This window comes from Perognathus longimembris, chromosome 1, assembly GCF_023159225.1.
Source record: "Perognathus longimembris pacificus isolate PPM17 chromosome 1, ASM2315922v1, whole genome shotgun sequence".
Classification (NCBI taxonomy): Eukaryota; Metazoa; Chordata; class Mammalia; order Rodentia; family Heteromyidae; genus Perognathus; species Perognathus longimembris.
The window spans coordinates 138032147-138045867 of record NC_063161.1 but is presented as its reverse complement, the minus strand read 5'-3'; the positions used below and the strand labels follow the sequence as shown (position 1 = coordinate 138045867).

Sequence of the window (13721 nt, the reverse complement as noted above, 5' to 3'; positions counted from 1 at the left end):
AGAGAGAGAGAGAGAGAGAGAGAGAGAGAGAGAGGAGAGCCTGAAAATGAGCTCAAGGAATTCAACAAAATTAATTTGGAAAACTCTTGTGAGATAGGGATTGCATATTCTTCCTTCTTTAAAACTGAAGAAATAAAAGCAGAAAAGTTTTGCCTAAAGTATAAATGACCTGGTTTGGTCTAGTTCTATGCTAGAACCTACTCTCTTCAATCCAAGGGCTTGTCCTTTGAGTGAGGCAAGAGGCTTCTCTCCTTCTCCTGAGCATGGACTTCAAAAGGCTTTCTCAGTTCTGCCCTCCTCAGTTTGATCTATGCTTAGTTGGCAAGCATCCAATGGGGCAAAAATGGGCAAGACAACAAGAGTGCTTAGGATCCCATAATTCCTCTGGGGCCTGGTTGGGCCCTTCCTTTGGTTATGTCCTGAATGTTGACAGACCACTGATATGTGTGCTTGAGGTTAAGTTGTGGTTCAGAGCTACTCTCTGGGTGTGGAGAATGTGTGGGCAGGTGTGTGTGTATGTGTGTTTCACAAGCAGACTGTGAAAATTATGGAATATGATGGAGCTTGGGTCTAGAGGAGAAGGTGGTTGGGGGCAGTTGTTGTATTTCATCACATGCTTGCCCATTTATTTCAGTTTGGATATAAGTATTTAGATATATGTTATGTGGGCTTCCATTTGTTCTCTTGCTTCTGTCCTCCAGATGTTTTGGTCAGTCTTCTTTCTACTCAACTGCTCAAGCCAAGGCCCAGGGAGAAAATTAGAGAAGTGGAGTGTCCATATGACTGATTGTACATGGCTATTCTGTAGCTGTACTTGGTCAATCTTTGTAAACTTATACAAGTCTTATGCATGTATCATATGATGCTAAACAATATTATGTAAACAGAAAGGGTTCGGGTCTACACTTTGCCTTTGCTTTCTTTTTCTTTGCAGTACTTCTATTTCTTTGTAATATGCAAGACATTCTTCATTTGTTTTTCCAGGGTCCTGAAAGTCTCAAGGGTACTAGGTCTCCTGTTGAAACCAAAGTTAAAGCTGGTGGCAGAAACCAAAACCAGGCAGTTATTCAGACTGTCCACCCTTCCCCCTTAGTCTAGGTCTAGAAAGACAGGGACTAAGGGGTTGGCTTATGGGGGGAGGGGGGGTCTCAGCCTTCAGCCCTTCCTTTCCCAATCCCTAGGCTGAGTAAACTAACAAAAGGGGGAAAAAGGATTTAGAGGAAGTGATTTCCTCTAGCTAAGTCAGCTGCCAGGAACGCAGACTGGAGTCTCAGGGCACAACTCAAGCCTGGAGTTTCCCGCTTGTCCAAGGATGGCTGGTCAGGCCTGGGCAGCGCTGGCCGAGAATGGACAGTGGACCCCACGATGCCCTGAGCACCACCATCCACCCAGGCCCAGCCCCATGTGCAGCGCGACGGAGACGAGACGTCGTCGCCCGTTTAAGGGGCGGGCCGCAGCTCCACGTGCTTTCTACTGAGTGACTGAACTTCATAAACAGAGGCCGGGGAAGGGGGCGGGGACAGGCTGGGAGCAGTCTTTGACCGATAGTAACCCCGGCTCTCGGCACAGCCGAATCTATAAAAGGAACTAGTCGCGGCAAAACCCAGTAATTCCGAGGGAGAGTGAGCAGGCCCGGCTGGGCTGAGCGGAGCCCACACCTCTCTTCTCCGGCGCGGGTGGGCAGGGAAGGGCACGGGCTACCCCAGTACCTACGCAGCCTCAGCTAATTTCTCGGGGTGCTTTGCTCTGTTTTTTTTTTTTTTTCCTCCCGCCCCCCTTTCCGAAAAGGTTTGTTAAGGGGTGGGAGAAAGAGACGCCAAGAGCAAAGTGGAAAACAGGTAAGTCCAGTGACTTGGGCGTTATTGTTTGGGGGTTTTTATTTGGAGGGGGGGTACTTAGGGAGGACGAGATGGCTTTGGGAGGATCTGGGTTTCGAGATATGGGTCTGGGCCCCACATTCCCACCTCTTGCAAACGCTCAAGAGTCGGAGGCGACCCTAACGCGGGGTGGGGTGGGGGGCGGGGAGGATGTCCCGGGCCTGGCTGTGGCGACCCCCAGATGCAGCGCGGCCGCACTCGGGGCTCACTCACTCGCCTGGGAGCATCCCTGGGCGTGGAGATTCAGACGCTGCATCCTGGGGTTCAAGATCCTGGAGGGTGGGGGCGAAGGGCAGATCCGAGGCAAAGCGAGTTTCTTTGTGTGGGAACACTTGAGCTAGTTGGAACCCCCGCTAGCGGGGGGCGGGGAGGGGGGGACAGGACAAGAGCCAGCCCGGATCTCGCCGTTCCATTCTTAAAAATGTTGGTCCCTGACCTGGAGATGGGCTCCGTGCGCCCGGAGACTGGAGCGGCGGCGTGCCCTTGTTTCCAAACAACTCGAGTAGAAAGTGTCCCCAATGGGTCCCTTGTGTCCCCTCTCGCTCGTCCGAAGCCTAGAGGCTTTTGTTTGACCTGGGGAAGTGTGTGTGTGTGTGTGTGTGTTGGGGGGGGGGGGTTCCTACCTTACCGTCTCCCGGCGCGCACCCGTCCCGGGCGCAGCGTCTTGGGAGACGAGTTTTGCTCCTGGTAAAAACAGCACCCTTATGATTTTCCGGTGGAAAACCGGAGCTGGGGTGCAGATTCTTTCCCTTCTCCTGCCCCATCTAACTGCCTTTGGCTGCACATCCCTCGGGGGCAGCCTCTGGCCTGGGCACTTGGAGGTGCAGAGGAATGACCGCGAGTAACCCCGGCGGGCGGCGCAGAACTTGCAGCTCGGCGGCGGCGGGGCCGGCGAGGCGGCGGGCGTGGGGGGCTGGGCGCGGGCCGCGGTGGCCCCGAGAGACTGACTGGTCGGCAGCGCCTCCGGGTGGTCTGGGTATCGTGCTGCGGAGCTCCCCGGAGTTCCACCTGGGAATGTGGTGGAGATCCTGGGGGGCCGATTGGGAGGGGTTAACCCCGAGGCCTTGGGAAAGAAAGCCTGGGCTGGCCTTTTGTTTTGTTTTTTTTTTTTTTCCTCCCTCTGTTTTCTGATTCCCAGGTTATTGCTAAATGAGAGGAGGTTCTTGGGACGTTCTCTGGCCATTGTCAGAACTGTATGCAAGTGTTGATATTTTATTTATTCATTTTTATTTTTTGTCCCTCCCACACAGCACTTACCAGCAAGAAGGAAAGAAGTACTATTTAAAAAAATAATAATAAAGAAGGAGAAGCCAATGTGGCATTCTTTATTTGCAACTTTGACACCACCGGGGTTTAAAACCCAAAACTTTTCAATGACACTTCACAAAGGGGATAAGTGTGTGCATTCTCGTAATAAGAAATGTATTTTTTTTTTTTTTTTTTTGGTCATGGGAGTTCAACTCAGGGCCTGGGCTCTCTGGCTCTGAGCTTTTAAACCGCCCCCCCCCTCTTTTTTTTTTGCTCAAGGCTAGTGTACTAGCACTTGAGGTGGTAGCTCCACTTCCTGTTTTCTGCAGGCTAATTGGAGATAAGAGTCTCACAGACTGGCTTTGGACCCAGACAGGCTTGAGCCACCAGCCCAGCATGCTTAATATTTTAAAAACTTTTCTTGGGGTTGAGAATCAGCATATTACTTTTCCCTCTATGTTTCCCTTCTCACCTCCCACAAAGCACAACATGTTTCCCAATTTCAAGAGTAAGAGTTAAATTGGTTCCTTTAACAATAATACTTTGGAACCCAAGATTCTTAGTTTCCAAACCATTTAGTTTTTTCACTTTTATTTCAGCCTATTTTTCTCACACCTAACACAACATAACCGAGGCCTACTGCTGTTCATGTGAATTCTTTTTTCCTTTTTTTTTGGCCAGTCCTGGGCCTTGGACTCCGGGCCTGAGCACTGTCCCTGGCTTCTTCCCGCTCAAGGCTAGCACTCCGCCACTTGAGCCACAGCGCCGCTTCTGGCTGTTTTCTGTATATGTGGTGCTGGGGAATCGAACCTAGGGCCTCGTGTATCCGAGGCAGGCACTCTTGCCACTAGGCTATATCCCCAGCCCTCTTTTTTCCTTTTGAGAAACTCCTCCCACATGGAAGACAGTGAGAAAACATGGAGAATGTTTCTGAGTAGAACCTCCTTACCTAGCATAATTTTCAATTTTATAAATTTATAAATTCTATTGTGAGCCTGTTTCTCAGTTGCTCCCAATGAATTAATCAATGATAGGGATAATTTGGAAAGTGCTGGATACATAATGAATCTGTGTCTTGCTTGAAAACAAGCAGTGGAACTGCAAGGGCCAAAGAAGGTTTCCAGCTTTACTGTTAGAATAGAGTAATACTTGAGTTCCTTTGTAAAGTCAGTATGGCATATTGATTGTGACATATGACCTTGTGACAACATACATACCTAATTATGACTAGAACATCTGTGTTATGCCTGTGCCTTCTGTAGATGTTCTTTGAAAATCTCAACTCTTACAAGTTTCAGTCTGCATCTAAGTGCAGGCTTGTAATGGGCTCTGGACACATTTTGGCTTAGAGCAGTTTTTACAGTTCATGTGAGGCTATGCATTAGTCTAAGACTGGAAAAGAGTGATTAGAGCTTGGGTGTTTTCAACCCTGAAGGAAGCTCCAATGCAAACATTAAAAATGAATGAAAGAGAAAGAGACTTAGCAAGTTAGCTTTCTATTTCTTGTGTACCACTTAACCTATATTGAGAGCAGTGGGAATATTTAAAAAAAAATTAAAGGCCCTTCTGTCCCACAAATCAGGATGTTTATGTTTGCTGTAGCTATTGTTGGGGCTTTGCTGTTTCATTAGATGGACATTCCCTTAAACTTTTAAAATTAAGAGCCTTTTGGATATCTAGAGAACACCAAAACACATGTTGTTTTTGCATTTTAAAAATGCGCCTAAGTCCAAATTCATCTGTATTTGCTATCTAGATATTAAAGAAATAAGGGTGGGCAAATACAGTCATCATATTCAATGTACATATATGAAAATGGAACCAGGTAACTTACGAGGGTGAGCGGGGTTGAGAGAGATGGGAGAGAATGATGGAATGACTGACACTGATCAAGATGCATCGTACTCATAAATTGATACATTGAATTGAAGCCTTTTAGTACAAATTATTAAAATAAAAATTTTTTTTTGCTATAAGAAACAATGCAGTTGTATGCCCCTTATGGTCTGTTCCTTACAGCATCAACGTTTAAAAGATAATTTTGAATTAATATTCTTATTTAATTGTGCTCATAGAAAGCCTACACTGAAAACTTCGGCCATTTTTACGTATGCAAATTGAAATACCACAAATGTCAGGGCTATTATCATATATATGATATATAGTATATATATGTGGTAGGAATAGATCAGTATGTGTCAAGTACTGTTTAAATGTTTCAAATGTTAATCTTTACAATAAGCCCACTCTTTACCTCTATTTTACAGATAAGAAGCAGAGAGTCTAACTTGTCCCTGACCATATATATATATATACACACCTTGCAAAGGGCAGAGCTTAGATTTGAACTCAGTTCCAGAGTTTTTTAACGCCTACATTAAGCAAGGTGTTGCTGTGAGCAGGGAGCTTTGAAGGATGCCCACCCTGTTCTGTGTATTCATCTACTATAGCCCTTATCAGCACCTCTAGTGTGTAGCTTACTTCTCCTGTTGGCCTTGAGCCAGCCAGCCAAATTCTCTTTCACATTCTCTGAGACCTTGGTTGCATGGGTATTACAACACTATGGAAAGAACAGAGAGTAATAATTGCTCAACTCTTAATTTTTTTAAATGTGGTTTTAAATGAAAATGATACTGTTGCTTCGTTCAATTATTTGTGAGTCGAGTGTGATCTCAAAGGTTTATCCTGTGTGATACACAGGATTGGAAATGGAATGATGGAGCATTTATTTGGCCATCAAAAGCACAAGGAACAAAAAAGGAAAAGGAGAGAGAACTGTTAGTTTGACTATTAATCTTAACTCCAGTGAATTTTAAAGTTGGTTATAGTGTTTTGGTCTTTAGTTGGCCTATGTTTTAATAAGAATATGGACCTTTTGCAATGAGCTGTTTCTTTGTTACTATCTAGAAATCAAACATAGCCTTTTTGTGGGTTTATTTCTTTGGGAGTTTCAAAATATGCCTTATGAAAGTGAAATATCAGGGCCAGTTGTGCTGCACTGTCATCCCAATTACTAGACAGTTGGAGGTAGGAGGATGGCTGTCTCACACCAGCCAGGGCAAACACATGAGACCCTATGTTGGGAAAATGGAGGAGAATGGAAAAGCAATAGGAATAGGCTGGACTTGATTGCCAACAGGCAAGGACTGTTTATTGAGGAATAGCAAGGGGCGAGGGGCACAGACCTTCCTGTGGAATTGGAAGTTGTGCAGGAGACTAGATTTTGGGGGTGTGCTTATATAGGGTTTAAACAAGAAGCAGAAAACAGAAAATGGTGTATGAACAGAAAATGGTGTATGGTCTCTTAGTCCCCAGGGTGCTGGCCTGGCCCTGTGGGCCAAGCCCACAGTGGAACGCTTCACCTGGAATAAGGGGATGTTGTCCCCTGGGGACCAAGGTGGTGCCCTTGGCCAGGCCCAGGTTGGTATTACCTGCCTACAGGCATGAGATCAAGCTTGTTGTCTTGCTTGACCTTGGGAATGAGGCAGGAATCTATCCTTCATCTTATATAAAAATAAACAACAACAAAAACAAAACACAAAAATACTAAAAGCAAAAGGACTGGGGGGCATGGCTCAATTGTTAGAGCACTTGCTTAGCAAGCAAGCAGCCCTGCATTTAATTCCCAGTACTGCCATACATAAATATGGAAATTAATCATTTTAACCAATGAAATAGGATGGGAAACTGCTTTTCTTATCAGTTGATGTAGCAAATGAGAAATCTTACTAAGTACTTCTCAATACAAACAGTTATATTTGTCATTCACTTACCATATATTGGACATTTGAAGGGTTTTTACATTTGATAACTCAGTGCATTCTTCTGAGGAGCATACAAGGTAGGTGCTGTTTAGAGGTGAGGAAACTTAGATGGAAATAAGTTAAGTAACTTGGTATGGTATTGTAAGAGAGAAACTGAGTTGTGTTATAAGTAGTTTGGCTTATGTGAGTTTACCAATCACAAGGCAAAGACCTTGTCAAAATGGCAAGTTATTTTTTTTTCTTTTGGTAAATAAAATACAGAAGGCAAAAGGAGGTTCTTCCTTTTAAAATCAGTTCCTTGACTCATTACCTGACTTACATAACACTAACTCCTCTGTATAATAACAATAAAATACTTAATAAAAATAGATTCTGGAATAAGTAACAATACACATATAGTTGGAGAGGTACACTTAGAAATGCACTAAGTTAGAGGATGAGAATCTCATATATAAAATTGCTTTAACATCACAACCATCAGTTACTCTGTATTCCTTTGAGATTCTCCCCTGTCCTTAATTTATTCCCCTTCATGTGGAAAGAGTTTAACACATGCTGACTTGAAATGATGCAGTAAGAAGAGGCTGGGAATCCCACATTTGCTTCCTGTCTTCTAAAAGATTACTTAGGCTGATGGGATAATCACAGGAAAGTGTTGCAAATAAAATTATATTACAAATAACTGTAGCTAGGCTAGGTTTATGAAGGAGTGATAAGTTTTTGGTGCATATTTAAATTATTTGGGCCAGATTATTCTTTGTAGAACAAACAGTTCTATTTTGCCCAGTTTCATTTCCCTTTCAGAGGCAGCTGTAAAGTGTGACATTCCACATTGAAGTATGCTAGATTATACACTAATTTTATTTTATTAATGAGACAACCTACTGAGTAACTTAGAAAGTCAAACTTTGTTTTCAAAATGCAGAATAACCAGAATAATGTTATGCGTTAGATTTACATATACATGTAAATATATAACAATATATGTGTGTGTGTTCAAAATTATGCAGTATTTTCTATGCCAAATCAACCTTAAAAAATAACCTAGAATCAAAAACATTTTATCTGGCCAGTCTTGAAGTAAAGGTGTTTAATGGTAGTATATGACATTTTCTAGGTGGAATCTTCTAGTAGCTAATCCACTTGTAAGACTCATTTGATGCTACCTTGAGTACTTTCTTAGTTCTTCCTAAATAAGTTAAAAATAACATACTAATAGTATGAGAACACCTTGAAATATTGGTTGCAGATATTAGTGAAAATGAATCAATAAAGAATCAATTTACATAGTTGAAATTTTTAGCAGAGTATATCTACATTAGACAAGTTGCCAATCTTTCTTGTCTCTATCTGTAAAATAATGTGTGTGTGTGTGTTTACAGTGTAAAGCATTTTATAAAATGCTTGACATATTGCCTATGATTTTATACTGGCATTTTCAATGACTTAAATTTTTTTTTTTTAGTTTGTTTCCCCTAAGTATTTTTCATCCCATATTACTTGTGCGGATATGCCATACATAGAAAAAATAGATGATGATAATGACAGGTATTGAATTTAGGTTTCACTCATACACTTAGTCACTACTTCTTTTAATGGTCTATTTGAAATGGAACAATTAGTGATTAGGTCAACGTTTTTAATATATGCATATCATTGGTAGTTTTTTTTTGGTGTGCTGGATTCTTTGTTAGAAAAAATATGTGAAGATTCATAAATCCCAATTTTATGTTTAAGTATAAGGATATCCATGGATACCCATAAATTTACTAAGGAGCTATGTGGCAAGTCACTTTGCTTTCCTGAGATTTAGGTTGTTGGTCTATAAGATGAAACTAGCTGACTTGAAGAGCCCTTCAAGCTTTTATGTCCTCTGACTCCAGGTCTGCATCTAGGAGAAAAGATGGTCCAGTAAGATGCACATATTTCTAAAGCATTACTTGAATTTAATGCTTTAGAAGTCTTAACATTCTTAGGACAAAGGAAGAAAGGAGAAAAGGAACAAGAGGCTCTTTGAGATTAGACTCTGATATGTTTTGACAGCTTTGTCACAGGTTTTACGAGGAAGTCCACTGATTTTCTTACAGGATTGATTGGCCAGTAGTACGCTCAAAAATATTAAATGAATCTCTCCATAGGATTTGGTCTTTTTTCTGACTTTGTTGTCTGGGATCTCCTACCTATCTTCCATGTTGCTTTTATCTGCATCGACTCCTAAATTTGTATTCTGTGCCTACTGAGATTTTTACCTGTTATAACTATACCATGGGAAATAAGAGCCTAATATCTAGGTAGGACTTTCAAAACATTATCTCCTTATCTCATTTAATCTTCCTGTGAGATAGGTGTAATTTAAGATGGATCAGGTTATTTAAACCAGTTTATATTGTGTGTGTGTGTGTGTGTGTGTGTGTGTGTGTGTGTGTGTGTAAATAGTTTGGTGGTATACCCAGGGCCTTGTACATACTATGCAATCACTCTAACACCAAGCTACATCTCCAACCTTTGAGTCATTACATTTTTGAAATTAGCATTACATTACATTTAGCAAGCTAAAAACCAGTACCAGTTGTCATAAGTAGGCAATATAAAAAATAAACTAGGGGGGCTGGGGATATGGCCTAGTGGCAAGGGTGATTGCCTTGTACACATGACACCCTAGGTTCAATTCCCCAGCATCACATATACAGAAAATGGCCAGAAGTGGTGCTGTGGCTCAAGTGGCAGAGTGCTAGCCTTGAGCGAGAAAAGAAGCCAGGGACAGTGCTCAAGCCCTGAGTCCAAGCCCCAGGACTGGCAAAAAAGAAAAAAAACAACAACTAGGGGCTGAGAATGTGGCTTAGTGGTAAAGTGCTTGCCTACCATGCATGAAGCCCTGGGTTTGATTCCTAAGCACCACATAAACAGAAAATGTTCAAAGTGATGCTGTGGTGGTAGCATGCTAGCCTTGAGCAAAAAGAAGCCAGGGAAGTGCTCAGGCCCTGAGTGCAAGCCCCAGGACCAGCAGAAACAAAAACAACAAAAAACTGGAATGAAAAATTATTTTTTTGCAATTGGTGTATAATATGTTGTTTTTCAAAGGCACTAACTAACTTGGATGCCTGCTCACACTTTTCCTTAAAAAAGGAAATTAGCAAGTGTTAAAGAGGTATCAAAGAGAAAACTAAACCAAAACTCTCCTTAATGTAATAAAATTGTTATAAAGGGTAAAGAGGCTCTGAAGAGAACATTTTCTTATTCTGTAATTCAGTTTAATATTGTGCCTATTCACCTCTTAAAGTCCTTTGAGCATTCTTTTTCTCTAACTCTCACATTTGGGGGAAATACTGAGGTTGTCTATTTTACCCCCATTTTTCATCAGATGATGCCCTTGACACAGAGAGATGCAAATATATGAATAATGTAGATAAAATTTGCTCACAATCACCTAGCTACCTATTCACTTCTGTGCATATGCTTTTCAGAACTTGCCATATTTGTAGTAGTAGCTTTCCATCACCATAACAAAAACCTGAGAGAAAATTTATAAAGAGAAGGTTTCTTTTGGCTTATAGTTTTGGAGGTTCCAGCCCAAGATTGATTGGTCCTGTTACTGACTCTGGGTCTGTGGAGAGGTACCATTGTGGTGGTAGTATCTGGCAGAGCAAAACTATGAGCTTCATGGCCAGGGAATGGGGAAACAAGGGAAAAGTAGAAGGAGTCAGAAGCCAATGTCCCATAATCCCCTTTGAGGGCAATTCCACAGACCAAAATGTCTACTAGGCCCCAACTCTTGAATCTCCTAATTGCACAGATGTGAGGACCAGCCCTGTAACATATGGGCCTTTGACAGATGTCAAGCTCCAAATTCTAGCAGAATTTCTCACCTGTTCTTCTCCATGCTACCTCAAACATGGAAAGAATACTTCTGTCTGCTGTGCTCCCACACACATTTTGCTACCAACTGTCTCCCTACCAGCAATGTGTGAGCAAAGAAAGACACATTTTTGACGTTGTGGGTCTAGCACTGTGGTTTCTCAGGTGCTGTTTTTTTCATCCTTAGTTTCTGGATCCCTAGGTTCCAGACAGTTTTACTAGGAGATTATCCACTTTAGTTTCTTCATCCAGACTTGTTTTCACTCTATAGCTGCCATTAATTGGAAATTAAAGTCTTACCTCTTCTTCTCTTTAATCCAGGCTCTTTTCTACTGTATACTAGTGGAGAATAATCTTTACAGTGCTTTTGGGGAGAGAAAAAAGAATTTGTGTCTATGAGACTTTTTCCATTTCAGCTTAAATTGATCACTGAACACTTATTGGCTTTATTCATTTATACTGACTGTTGGGCCAATTTGAATCTTAAGGAGTTTCACAATTGGAGTTTTTTTTTCCTTTTTCAAATAAAAATTACCCTTTTGTTTTGTGTTCTAAGGAGAAGGAAATCTGTGTAGAATCCTGAATGTTGACAGTTTCTTAGGCACTATTTCTTAAGCAAACCTATAAAATCCTAATGCTGATTTTGGCTCTTTACAATTAAGTGTGATTCAAGGCAAGTGCATTTTTTAAAAACATTAATGTATTTATTAATTGTGATAAGGATATTAAGGTCCTCCTCAATTCTACTCTGTCAAGTTGTGTTTATTCATTTGCCAGTTTTGTAGGATTTGCAGATTTGGTGGCATTTTTCAGTTAACCATGCCAGTTATATTTCATGTGATCACAGCATGGCAATCTCCTCTGGGGAGCAAGGGCAGCTGGCCTGACCCTTGGTTCAAATGGCTTCCCTTAAGGCAGAGGTGGGGGGTGGAGGGTGGTGGTGGGGGTATCATGCACATGTAGAGGCAAGCCCAGTCCCCAGTCCCCACTCCTCAGTCACAACCTCCTCACTCACTCACCTGAGAGGGACTTCGCTCATTGTTACTTGGAGACAAGATTGTGTGAAGTTTTAAATGTCACCATAAAACCACTGTTCACTAAAGGATGCTAGCATAAGTTATACCCAATAGTTTATTTCCATGTTTTCCTTCAGTATTTTTTTCTTTGACACACAGAAGATTTGATTTGTGAAAATCTTCACATCTGAAGGACTTATCTGAGGCAATACATAGGATCTTGATACTACTGCAACTAAACAGTACTATTAACTTTCGCAGGATTCCCCTGCATCTCAGACACTCCTCAAATAATAGTTTATGTGTGGCTAATATGAAAAAAGAAAAGGCTTGTATCTTTAATTTTTTAGAATCACAAGTATGTGGATTGAAACTCATCATTGTATTCCTCTTCCTTTTCTTAAATTAGTGAGGCTGTCAGCAAAGTTGTTTGTTTTGGTTTTTCTAGAGAAGGATTTTAGTTATAAAGTTTAGAGGGCAGGACCTATGTCTATATGCTCAGCGCACCCGTCATCCTGGTAAAATTCTCTCTCATCTAATTAGCTAACACTGTACTGCAGAAACAGAGATGACATCTGCTTGTACTGCTCGAAGAGCTGGCTGGTTGTTCCAGAAAAGCTCCTGTTGCTCATCTACTTTCTGAATTAGAAGTGGGCAGGGGCCTGCTGATTGGATGACTTGTTCTGGCAAAAGTGAAAGGAAAAAAAAGTCTTAAGGTGTAAAAGTTATATCCAGGTGTTGAAACTCCTTGCATGAGTTAGTCACCTGAGCTTGTGTGCTTAGAGTTCAAAGCTCCTAAGCAACGATACAAGTCTTATATTCTGAGTTGAGCTTCTAGGAAAAGTGTCCTTTTTAGCTGCTGTGTTCCTGGGGGTTCCACAGACTCAGCCTGACAATTCTTGCTCTTTTGAGGTTAATATAAATGTCATGGTTTTGTATCACTTGAACCTTTTCTTTGCATGACAGTTCTGATTTGCTATTTTAGTGTGTCTGCTTTAATTAGAAAAAGTTGTCCTTATCCCTGAGGTTTTATTACAGAAGTCTTCATTTCACAAGTGTTTTTGGAGTACCAGGTCATCCTGGACTCAGAAAAACATATTGAGACAAGAGTAGATTGCTGTACATGGTTTGCACTTAACTGGGCTCAACTGTTACATTGGACACTGGCAATGATTACTAGTAGAGCTGCAAAGAGATGGAGGAAATACAAGTTCCAGATTTCCTTGCCATAGAGGAGGGAAGAAATGAAGTAGTGATGACCTCTGAGGCAAGTGCTGAAGACTTGTAGGAAGGCAGCAGTGGGCAGTGGAAAGCGAAAGTTGAATGACTTGATAGTCAGTGGAGATTTGGTAAGGGGATTTTGTGATAAAAACAATGGTCAGAAGTGGCACCAGGATACCAAGGTGGCATTTTTACCTCTGCCCAATGAGCTGGCCATTGGCGAGAGCTGCACTTTGCTTGGGAAAGGCCCTTGAGGGAAATATCTGTGGACAGAGAGAGAAGAGAGACTCCTGTAATTACTTGCCCGCTTGATTCCCCACCCTGGATGAAAGCTGTATCACTATAAGAGCTATGTGTACTAGACATACTTTGTTCCAGGAAGCAGATGAATGTTTTATATACATTATTAGCTCTGTCTTAAGGAAAAGATACAGGGGGCTCAAAGTCTCTAGGGTCCCAGAGCTGGTGAATAACATGGTGAGTATGCAAAGGCAGTTCTCCAAACCCTCCTCCTTCCTATTGGACTAGGTAATTCAAGACAACAGAACACCCTTAACTATTATTTTAAGGAGGAACATGTGGAGGGAGCATAAGACAGAGTAGTAGAGGGAGTGAGTTTGATGAAACTATCACAGTGAAACCCCTCATTGCAATTAACCCATACTAATCTAAAAAAAAAAAAAAAAAGGAATTGGAGCGTTTGCTGTGTAGTAGCTTGGGCCCAAAGGAAAAGAAGGACA

At 41.7% G+C, this 13721-nt stretch overlaps 1 protein-coding gene across 2 annotated transcripts in view; it reads left to right on the top strand.

Moving 5' to 3' along the window:
- Positions 1–1581: 1581 nt before the first annotated feature.
- Abca1 (ATP binding cassette subfamily A member 1) overlaps positions 1582–13721 on the top strand; it is a 123837-nt gene continuing 111697 nt past the window's right edge. For both annotated transcript variants that reach the window (XM_048338411.1, XM_048338421.1), the window contains exon 1: positions 1582–1838. The gene's annotated coding sequence lies outside the window, so the exon portion shown is untranslated. The remainder of the gene's footprint in view (positions 1839–13721) is intronic.